We start from the raw sequence: 10,430 nt of genomic DNA, 5'->3' as shown, positions 1-10,430 counted from the left end.
TAAAACAATTAAACACAAGAAATGAATTTTTCCATAAATAAAACTCTTAAATAAATTATTTATCAAGTTAAAAACTTGCAAAAAATAATTTCAAGTAGACACGGACTTGGTGCTTGGTACACGCGCATGGGCATGGGTCGAAACATGTATTTTTCGAGTTGTATTTATAGGAAAATTAACTTGCAAATCAAGTTAGGTTTATGTTTTTTCTTATAAAACGAGTTTTGTTTCTTGTAAAACAATTAAACACAAAAAATGAATTTTTCCATAAATAAAACTCTTAAATAAATTATTTATCAAGTTAAAAACTTGCAAAAAAATAATTTCAAGTAAACACGGACTTGGTGCTTGGTACACGCGCATGGGCATTGGTCGAAACATGTATTTTTCGAGTTGTATTTATTAAAAAATTAACTTGCAAATCAAGTTAGGTTTAGGTTTTCTCTTATTAAACGAGTTTTGTTTCTTGTAAAACAATTAAACACAAAAAAGGATTTTTTCCATAAATAAAACTCTTAAATAAATTATTTATCAAGTTAAAAACTTGCAAAAAATAATTTCAAGTAGACACTGACTTGGTGCTTGGTACACGCGCATGGGCATGGGTCGAAACATGTATTTTTCGCGTTGTATTTATAGGAAAATAAACTTGCAAATCAAGTTAGGTTTAGGTTTTTTCTTATGAAACAAGTTTTGTTTCTTGTAAAACAATTAAACACAAAAAAGGAATTTTTCCATAAATAAAACTCTTAAATAAATTATTTATCAAGTTAAAAACTTACAAAAAATAATTTCAAGTAGACACTGACTTGGTGCTGGTACACGCACATGGGTATGGGTCGAAACATGTATTTTTCGCGTTGTATTTATAGGAAAATTAACTTGCAAATCAAGTTAGCTTTAGGTTTTTTCTTATAAAACGAGTTTTCTTTCTTGTAAAACAATTAAACACAAAAAAGGAATTTTTCCATAAATAAAACTCTTAAATAAATTATTTATCAAGTTAAAAACTTGCAAAAAATAATTTCAAGTAGACAGGACTTGGTGCTTGGTACACGCGCATGGACATGGGTCGAAACATGTATTTTTCGAGTTGTATTTATAGGAAAATTAACTTGCAAATCAAGTTAGGTTTAGATTTTTTCTTATAAAACGAGTTTTGTTTCTTGTAAAAAAATTAAACACAAAAAATAAATTTTTCCATAAATAAAACTCTTAAATAAATTATTTATCAAGTTAAAACTTGCAAAACAAAATTTCAAGTAGACACGGACTTGGTGCTTGGTACACGCGCATGGGCCTGGGTCGAAACATGTATTTTTCTAGTTGTATTTATAGGAAAATTAACTTGCAAATCAAGTTAGGTTTAGGTTTTTTCTTATAAAACGAGTTTTTGTTTCTTGTAAAACAATTAAACACAAAAAATGAATTTTTCCATAAATAAAACTCTTAAATAAATTATTTATCAAGTTAAAAACTTGCAAAAAATAATTTCAAGTAGACACGCACTTGGTACACGCGCATGGGCATGGGTCGAAACATGTATTTTTCGAGTTGTATTTATAGGAAAATTAACTTGCAAATCAAGTTGGGTTTAGGTTTTTTCTTATAAAACGAGTTTTGTTTCTTGTAAAACAATTAAACACAAGAAAGGAATTTTTCCATAAATAAAACTCTTAAATAAATTATTTATCAAGTTAAAAACTTGCAAAAAATAATTTCAAATAGACACGGACTTGGTGCACGCGCATGGGCATTGGTCGAAACATGTATTTTTCGAGTTGTATTTATAGGAAAATTAACTTGCAAATCAAATTAGGTTTAGGTTTTCTCTTATAAAACGAGTTTTGTTTCTTGTAAAACAATTAAACACAAAAAAGGAATTTTTCCATAAATAAAACTCTTAAATAAATTATTTATCAAGTTAAAAACTTGCAAAAAATAATTTCAAGTAGACACGGACTTGGTGCTTGGTACACGCGCATGGGCATGGGTCGAAACATGTATTTTTCGTGTTGTATTTATAGGAAAATTAACTTGCAAACAAGTTAGGTTTAGGTTTTTTCTCATAAAACGAATTTTGTTTCTTGTAAAACAATTAAACACAAAAAATGAATTTTTCCATAAATAAAACTCTTAAACAAATTATTTATCAAGTTAAAAACTTGCAAAAAATAATTTCAAGTAGACACGAACTTGGTGCTTGGTACACGCGCATGGGCATGGGTCGAAACATGTATTTTTCGAGTTGTATTTATAGGAAAATTAACTTGCAAATCAAGTTACGTTTAGGTTTTTCTTATAAAACGAGTTTTGTTTCTTGTAAAACAATTAAACATAAAAAATGAATTTTTCCATAAATAAAACTCTTAAATAAATTATTAATCAAGTTAAAAACTTGCAAAAAATAATTTCAAGTAGACACGAACTTGGTGCTTGGTACACGCGCATGGGCATGGGTCGAAACATGTATTTTTCGAGTTGTATTTATAGTAAAATTAATTTGCAAATCAAGTTAGGTTTAAGTTTTTTCTTATAAAACGAGTTTTGTTTCTTGTAAAACAATTAAACACAAAAAAGGAATTTTTTCATAAATAAAACTCTTAAATAAAATATTTATCAAGTTAAAAACTTAGAAAAAATAATTTTAAGTAGACACGGACTTGGTGCTTGGTACACGCGCATGGGCATGGGTCGAAACATGTATTTTTCGAGTTGTATTTATAGGAAAATTAACTTGCAAATCAAGTTAGGTTTAGGTTTTCTCTTATTAAACGAGTTTTGTTTCTTGTAAAACAATTAAACACAAAAAATGAATTTTTCCATAAATAAACTCTTAAATAAATTTTTTATCAAGTTAAAAACTTGCAAAAAATAATTTCAAGTAGACACGGACTTGGTGCTTGGTGCACGCGCATGGGCATGGGTCGAAACATGTATTTTTCGAGTTGTATTTATAGTAAAATTAACTTGCAAATCAAGTTAGGTTTAAGTTTTTTCTTATAAAACGAGTTTAGTTTCTTGTAAAACAATTAAACACAAAAAAGGAATTTTTTCATAAATAAAATATTTATCAAGTTAAAAACTTAGAAAAAATAATTTTAAGTAGACACGGACTTGGTGCTTGGTACACGCGCATGGGCATGGGTCGAAACATGTATTTTTCGAGTTGTATTTATAGGAAAATTAACTTGCAAATCAAGTTAGGTTTAGGTTTTCTCTTATTAAACGAGTTTTGTTTCTTGTAAAACAATTAAACACAAAAAATGAATTTTTCCATAAATAAAACTCTTAAATAAATTATTTATCAAGTTAAAAACTTGCAAAAAATAATTTCAAATAGACACGGACTTGGTGCTTGGTGCACGCGCATGGGCATTGGTCGAAACATGTATTTTTCGAGTTGTATTTATAGGAAAATTAACTTGCAAATCAAGTTAGGTTTAGGTTTTCTCTTATAAAACGAGTTTTGTTTCTTGTAAAACAATTAAACACAAAAAAAGGAATTGTTCCATAAATAAAACTCTTAAATAAATTATTTATCAAGTTAAAAACTTGCAAAAAAAAATTTCAAGTAGACACGGACTTGGTGCTTGGTACACGCGCATGGGCATGGGTCGAAACATGTGTTTTTCGTGTTGTATTTATAGGAAAATTAACTAGCAAATCAAGTTAGGTTTAGGTTTTTTCTTATAAAACGAGTTTTGTTTCTTGTAAAACAATTAAACGCAAAAAAGGAATATTTCCATAAATAAAACTCTTAAATAAATTATTTATCAAGTTAAAAACTTGCAAAAAAAATTTTCAAGTAGACACGGACTTGGTGCTTGGTACACGCGCATGGGCATGGGTCGAAACATGTGTTTTTCGTGTTGTATTTATAGGAAAATTAACTAGCAAATCAAGTTAGGTTTAGGTTTTTTCTTATAAAACGAGTTTTGTTTATTGTAAAACAATTAAACACAAAAAAGGAATATTTCCATAAATAAAACTCTTAAATAAATTTTTTATCAAGTTAAAAACTTGCAAAAAATTTTTTCAAGTAGACACAGACTCGGTGCTTGGTACACGCGCATGGGCATGGGTCGAAACATGTATTTTCGAGTTGTATTTATAGTAAATTAACTTGCAAATCAAGTTAGGTTTAGGTTTTTTCTTATAAAACGAGTTTTGTTTCTTGTAAAACAATGAAACACAAAAAATGAATTTTTCCATAAATAAACCTCTTAAATAAATTATTTATCAAGTTAAAAACTTACAAAAAATAATATCAAGTAGACACGGACTCGGTGCTTGGTACACGCGCATGGGCATGGGTCGAAACATGTATTTTTCGAGTTGTATTTATATGAAAATTAACTTGCAAATCAAGTTTGGTTTAGGTTTTTTCTTATAAAACAAGTTTTGTTTCTTGTAAAAAAATTAAACACAAAAAATGAATTTTTCCATAAATAAAACTCTTAAATAAATTATTTATCAAGTTAAAAACTTGCAAAAAATAATTTCAAGTAGACACGGACTCGGTGCTTGGTACACGCGCATGGGTATGGGTCGAAACATGTATTTTTCGAGTTGTATTTATAGGAAAATTAACTTGCAAATCAAGTTAGGTTTAGGTTTTTTCTTATAAAACGAGTTTTGTTTCTTGTAAAACAATTAAACACAAAAAAGGAATTTTTCCATAAATAAAACTCTTAAATAAATTATTTATCAAGTTAAAAACTTGCAAAAAATAATTTCAAGTAGACACGGACTTGGTGCTTGGTACACGCGCATGGGCATGGGTCGAAACATGTGTTTTTCGCGTTGTATTTATAGGAAAATTAACTAGCAAATCAAGTTAGGTTTAGGTTTTTTCTTATAAAACGTGTTTTGTTTCTTGTAAAACAATTAAACACACAAAAAAGGAATATTTCCATAAATAAAACTCTTAAATAAATTATTTATCAAGTTAAAAACTTGCAAAAAAAAATTTCAAGTAGACACGGACTCGGTGCTTGGTACACGCGCATGGGCATGGGTCGAAACATGTATTTTTCGAGTTGTATTTATAGGAAAATTAACTTGCAAATCAAGTTAGGTTTAGGTTTTTTCTTATAAAACGAGTTTTGTTTCTTGTAAAACAATTAAACACAAAAAATGAATTTTTCCATAAATAAAACTCTTATATAAATTATTTATCAAGTTAAAAACTTGAAAAAAATAATTTCAAGTAGACAATGACTCGGTGCTTGGTACACGCGCATGGGCATGGGTCGAAACATGTATTTTTCGAGTTGTATTTATATGAAAATTAACTTGCAAATCAAGTTAGGTTTAGGTTTTTTCTTATAAAACGAGTTTTGTTTCTTGTAAAACAATTAAACACAAAAAATGAATTTTTCCATAAATAAAACTCTTAAATAAATTATTTATCAAGTTAAAAACTTGCAAAAAATAATTTCAAGTAGACACGGACTTGGTGCTTGGTACACGCGCATGGGCATGGGTCGAAACATGTATTTTTCGAGTTGTATTTATAGGAAAATTAACTTTCAAATCAAGTTAGGTTTAGGTTTTTTCTTATAAAACGAGTTTTGTTTCTTGTAAAACAATTAAACACATGAAAGGAATTTTTCCATAAAGAAAACTCTTAAATAAATTATTAATCAAGTAAAAAACTTGTAAAAAATAATTTCAAGTAGACACGGACTTGGTGCTTGGTACACGCGCATGGGCATGGGTCGAAACATGTATTCTTCGAGGTGTATTTATAGGAAAATTAACTTGCAAATCAAGTTAGGTTTAGATTTTTTCTTATAAAACGAGTTTTGTTTCTTGTAAAACAATTAAACACATGAAAGGAATTTTTCCATAAATAAAACTCTTAGATAAATTATTTATCAAGTTAAAAACTTGCAAAAAATAATTTCAAGTAGACACGGACTTGGTGCTTGGTACACGCGCATGGGCATGGGTCGAAACATGTATTTTTCGAGTTGTATTTATAGGAAAATTAACTTGCAAATCAAGTTAGGTTTAGGTTTTCTTATAAAACGAGCTTTGTTTCTTGTAAATTAATTAAACACAAAAAAGGAATTCTTCCATCAATAAAAAACTTAAATAAATTATTTAGCAAGTTAAAAACTTGCAAAAAATAATTTCAAGTAGACATGGACTTGGTGCTCGGTACACGCGCATGGGCATGGGTCGAAACATGTATTTTTCGAGTTGTATTTATAGGAAAATTAACTTGCAAATCAAGTTAGGTTTAGGTTTTCTTATAAAACGAGCTTTGTTTCTTGTAAATTAATTAAACACAAAAAAGGAATTTTTCCATAAATAAAACTCTTCAATAAATTATTTATCAAGTTAAAAACTTGCAAAGAATAATTTCAAGTAGACACGGACTTGGTGCTTTGTACACGCGCATGGGCATGGGTCGAAACATGTATTCTTCGAGTTGTATTTATAGGAAAATTAACTTGCAAATCAAGTTAGGTTTAGGTTTTCTCTTATAAAACGAATTTTGTTTCTTGTAAAACAATTAAACACAAGAAAGAAATTTTTCCATAAATAAAACTCTTAGATAAATTATTTATCAAGTTAAAAACTTGCAAAAAATAATTTCAAGTAGACATGGACTTGGTGCTTGGTACACGCGCATGGGCATGGGTCGAAACATGTATTTTTCGGGTTTTATTTATAGGAAAATTAAATTTCAAATCAAGTTAGGTTTAGGTTTTTTCTTATAAAACGAGTTTTTGTTTCTTGTAAAACAATTAAACACAAAAAATGAATTTTTCCATAAATAAAACTCTTAAATAAATTATTTATCAAGTTAAAAACTTGCAAAAAATAATTTCAAGTAGACACGGACTTGGTACACGCGCATGGGCATGGGTCGAAACATGTATTCTTCGAGTTGTATTTATAGGAAAATTAACTTGCAAATCAAGTTATGTTTAGGTTTTCTCTTATAAAACGAGTTTTGTTTCTTGTAAAACAATTAAACACAAGAAAGAAATTTTTCCATAAATAAAACTCTTAGATAAATTATTTATCAAGTTAAAATCTTGCAAAAAATAATTTCAAGTAGACACGGACTTGGTGCTTGGTACACGCGCATGGGCATGGGTCGAAACATGTATTTTTCGAGTTGTATTTATAGGAAAATTAACTTTCAAATCAAGTTAGGTTTAGGTTTTTTCTTATAAAAAGAGTTTTTGTTTCTTGTAGAACAATTAAACACAAAAAATGAATTTTTCCATAAATAAAACTCTTAAATAAATTATTTATCAAGTTAAAAACTTGCAAAAAATAATTTCAAGTAGACACGGACTTGGTACACGCGCATGGGCATGGGTCGAAACATGTATTTTTCGAGTTGTATTTATAGGAAAATTAACTTGCAAATCAAGTTAGATTTAGGTTTTTTCTTATAAAACCAGTTTTGTTTCTTGTAAAACAATTAAACACAAAAAAGGAAATTTTCCATAAATAAAACTCTTAAATAAATTATTTATCAAGTTAAAAACTTGCAAAAAATAATTTCAAGTTGACACGGACTTGGTGCTTGGTACACGCGAATGGGCATGGGTCGAGACATGTATTTTTCGAGCTGTATTTATAAGAAAATTAACTTGCAAATCAAGTTAGGTTTAGGGTTTTTCTTATAAAACGAGTTTTGTTTCTTGTAAAACAATTAAACACATGAAAGGAATTTTTCCATACATAAAACTCTTAGATAAATTATTTATCAAGTTAAAAACTTGCAAAAAATAATTTCAAGTAGACACGGACTTGGTGCTTGGTACACGCGCATGGGCATGGGTCGAAACATGTATTTTTCGAGTTGTATTTATAGGAAAATTAACTTGCAAATCAAGTTAGGTTTAGGTTTTTTCTTCTAAAACGAGCTTTGTTTCTTGTAAGAAAATTAAACACAAAAAAGGAATTTTTCCATAAATAAAACTCTTAAATGAATTATTTATCAAGTTAAAAACTTGCAAAAAATAATTTCAAGTGGACACGGACTTGGTGCTTGGTACACGCGCATGGGCATGGGTCGAAACATGTATTTTTCGAGTTGTATTTATAGGAAAATTAACTTGCAAATCAAGTTAGGTTTAGGTTTTTTCTTATAAAACGAGTTTTATTTCTTGTAAAACAATTAAACACAAAAAAGGAATTTTTCTATAAATAAAACTCTTAAATAAATTATTTATCAAGTTAAAAACTTACAAAAAATAATTTCAAGTAGACACGGACTTGGTGCTTGGTACACGCGCATGGGCATGGGTCGAAACATGTATTTTTCGAGTTGTATTTATAGGAAAATTAACTTGCAAATCAAGTTAGGTTTAGGTTTTCTCTTATTAAACGAGTTTTGTTTCTTGTAAAACAATTAAACACAAAAAATGAATTTTTCCATAAATAAAACTCTTAAATAAATTATTTATCAAGTTAAAAACTTGCAAAAAATAATTTCAAGTAGACACGCACTTGGTACACGCGCATGGGCATGGGTCGAAACATGTATTTTTCGAGTTGTATTTATAGGAAAATTAACTTGCAAATCAAGTTGGGTTTAGGTTTTTTCTTATAAAACGAGTTTTGTTTCTTGTAAAACAATTAAACACAAGAAAGGAATTTTTCCATAAATAAAACTCTTAAATAAATTATTTATCAAGTTAAAAATTTGCAAAAAATTATTTTAAGTAGACACGGACTTGGTGCTTGGTACACGCGCATGGGCATGGGTCGAAACATGTATTTTTCGAGTTGTATTTATAGGAAAATTAACTTGCAAATCAAGTTAGGTTTAGGTTTTTTCTTATAAAACGAGTTTTGTTTCTTGTAAAACAATTAAACACAAAAAAGGAATTTTTCCACAAATAAAACTCTTAAATAAATTATTTATCAAGTTAAAAACTTGCAAAAAATAATTTCAAGTAGACACGGACTTGGTGCTTGGTACACGCGCATGGGCATGGGTCGAAACATGTATTTTTCGTGTTGTATTTATAGGAAAATTAACTTGCAAATCAAGTTAGGTTTAGGTTTTTTCTAATAAAACGAGTTTTGTTTCTTTTAAAACAATTAAACACAAGAAATGAATTTTTCCATAAATAAAACTCTTCAATAAATTATTTATCAAGTTAAAAACTTGCAAAGAATAATTTCAAGTAGACACGGACTTGGTGCTTGGTACACGCGCATGGGCATGGGTCGAAACATGTATTTTTCGAGTTGTATTTATAGGAAAATTAACTTGCAAATCAAGTTAGGTTTAGGTTTTTTCTTATAAAACGAGTTTTGTTTATTGTAAAACAATTAAACACAAAAAATGAATTTTTCCATAAATAAAACTCTTAAATAAATTATTTATCATGTTAAAAACTTGCAAAAAATAATTTCAAGTAGACACGGACTTGGTACACGTGCATGGGCATGGGTCGAAACATGTATTCTTCGAGTTGTATTTATAGGAAAATTAACTTGCAAATCAAGTTATGTTTAGGTTTTCTCTTATAAAACGAGTTTTGTTTCTTGTAAAACAATTAAACACAAGAAATAAATTTTTCCATAAATAAAACTCTTAGATAAATTATTTATCAAGTTAAAATCTTGCAAAAAATAATTTCAAGTAGACACGGACTTGGTGCTTGGTACACGCGCATGGGCATGGGTCGAAACATGTATTTTTCGAGTTCTATTTATAGGAAAATTAACTTTCAAATCAAGTTAGGTTTAGGTTTTTTCTTATAAAAAGAGTTTTTGTTTCTTGTAAAACAATTAAACACAAAAAATGAATTTTTCCATAAATAAAACTCTTAAATAAATTATTTATCAAGTTAAAAACTTGCAAAAAATAATTTCAAGTAGACACGGACTTGGTACACGCGCATGGGCATGGGTCGAAACATGTATTTTTCGAGTTGTATTTATATGAAAATTAACTTGCAAATCAAGTAAGGTTTAGGTTTTTTCTTATAAAACGAGTTTTGTTTCTTGTAAAACAATTAAACACAAGAAAGGAATTTTTCCATAAATAAAACTCTTAAATAAATTATTTATCAAGTTAAAAATTTGCAAAAAATTATTTTAAGTAGACACGGACTTGGTGCTTGGTACACGCCCATGGGTATGGGTCGAAACATGTATTTTTCGTGTTGTATTTATAGGAAAATTAACTTGCAAATCAAGTTAGGTTTAGGTTTTTTCTTCCAAAACGAGCTTTGTTTCTTGTAAGAAAATTAAACACAAAAAAGGAATTTTTCTATAAATAAAACTCTTAAATAAATTATTTATCAAGTTAAAAACTGGCAAAAAATAATTTCAAGTAGACACGGACTTGGTGCTTGGTACACGCGCATGGGCATGGGTCGAAACATGTATTTTTCGAGTTGTATTTATGGGAAAATTAACTTGCAAATCAAGTTAGGTTT

The sequence above is a fragment of the Papaver somniferum genome, unplaced genomic scaffold, assembly GCF_003573695.1.
Source record: "Papaver somniferum cultivar HN1 unplaced genomic scaffold, ASM357369v1 unplaced-scaffold_132, whole genome shotgun sequence".
Classification (NCBI taxonomy): domain Eukaryota; kingdom Viridiplantae; phylum Streptophyta; class Magnoliopsida; order Ranunculales; family Papaveraceae; genus Papaver; species Papaver somniferum.
Note: the sequence above shows the minus strand (reverse complement) of the source record.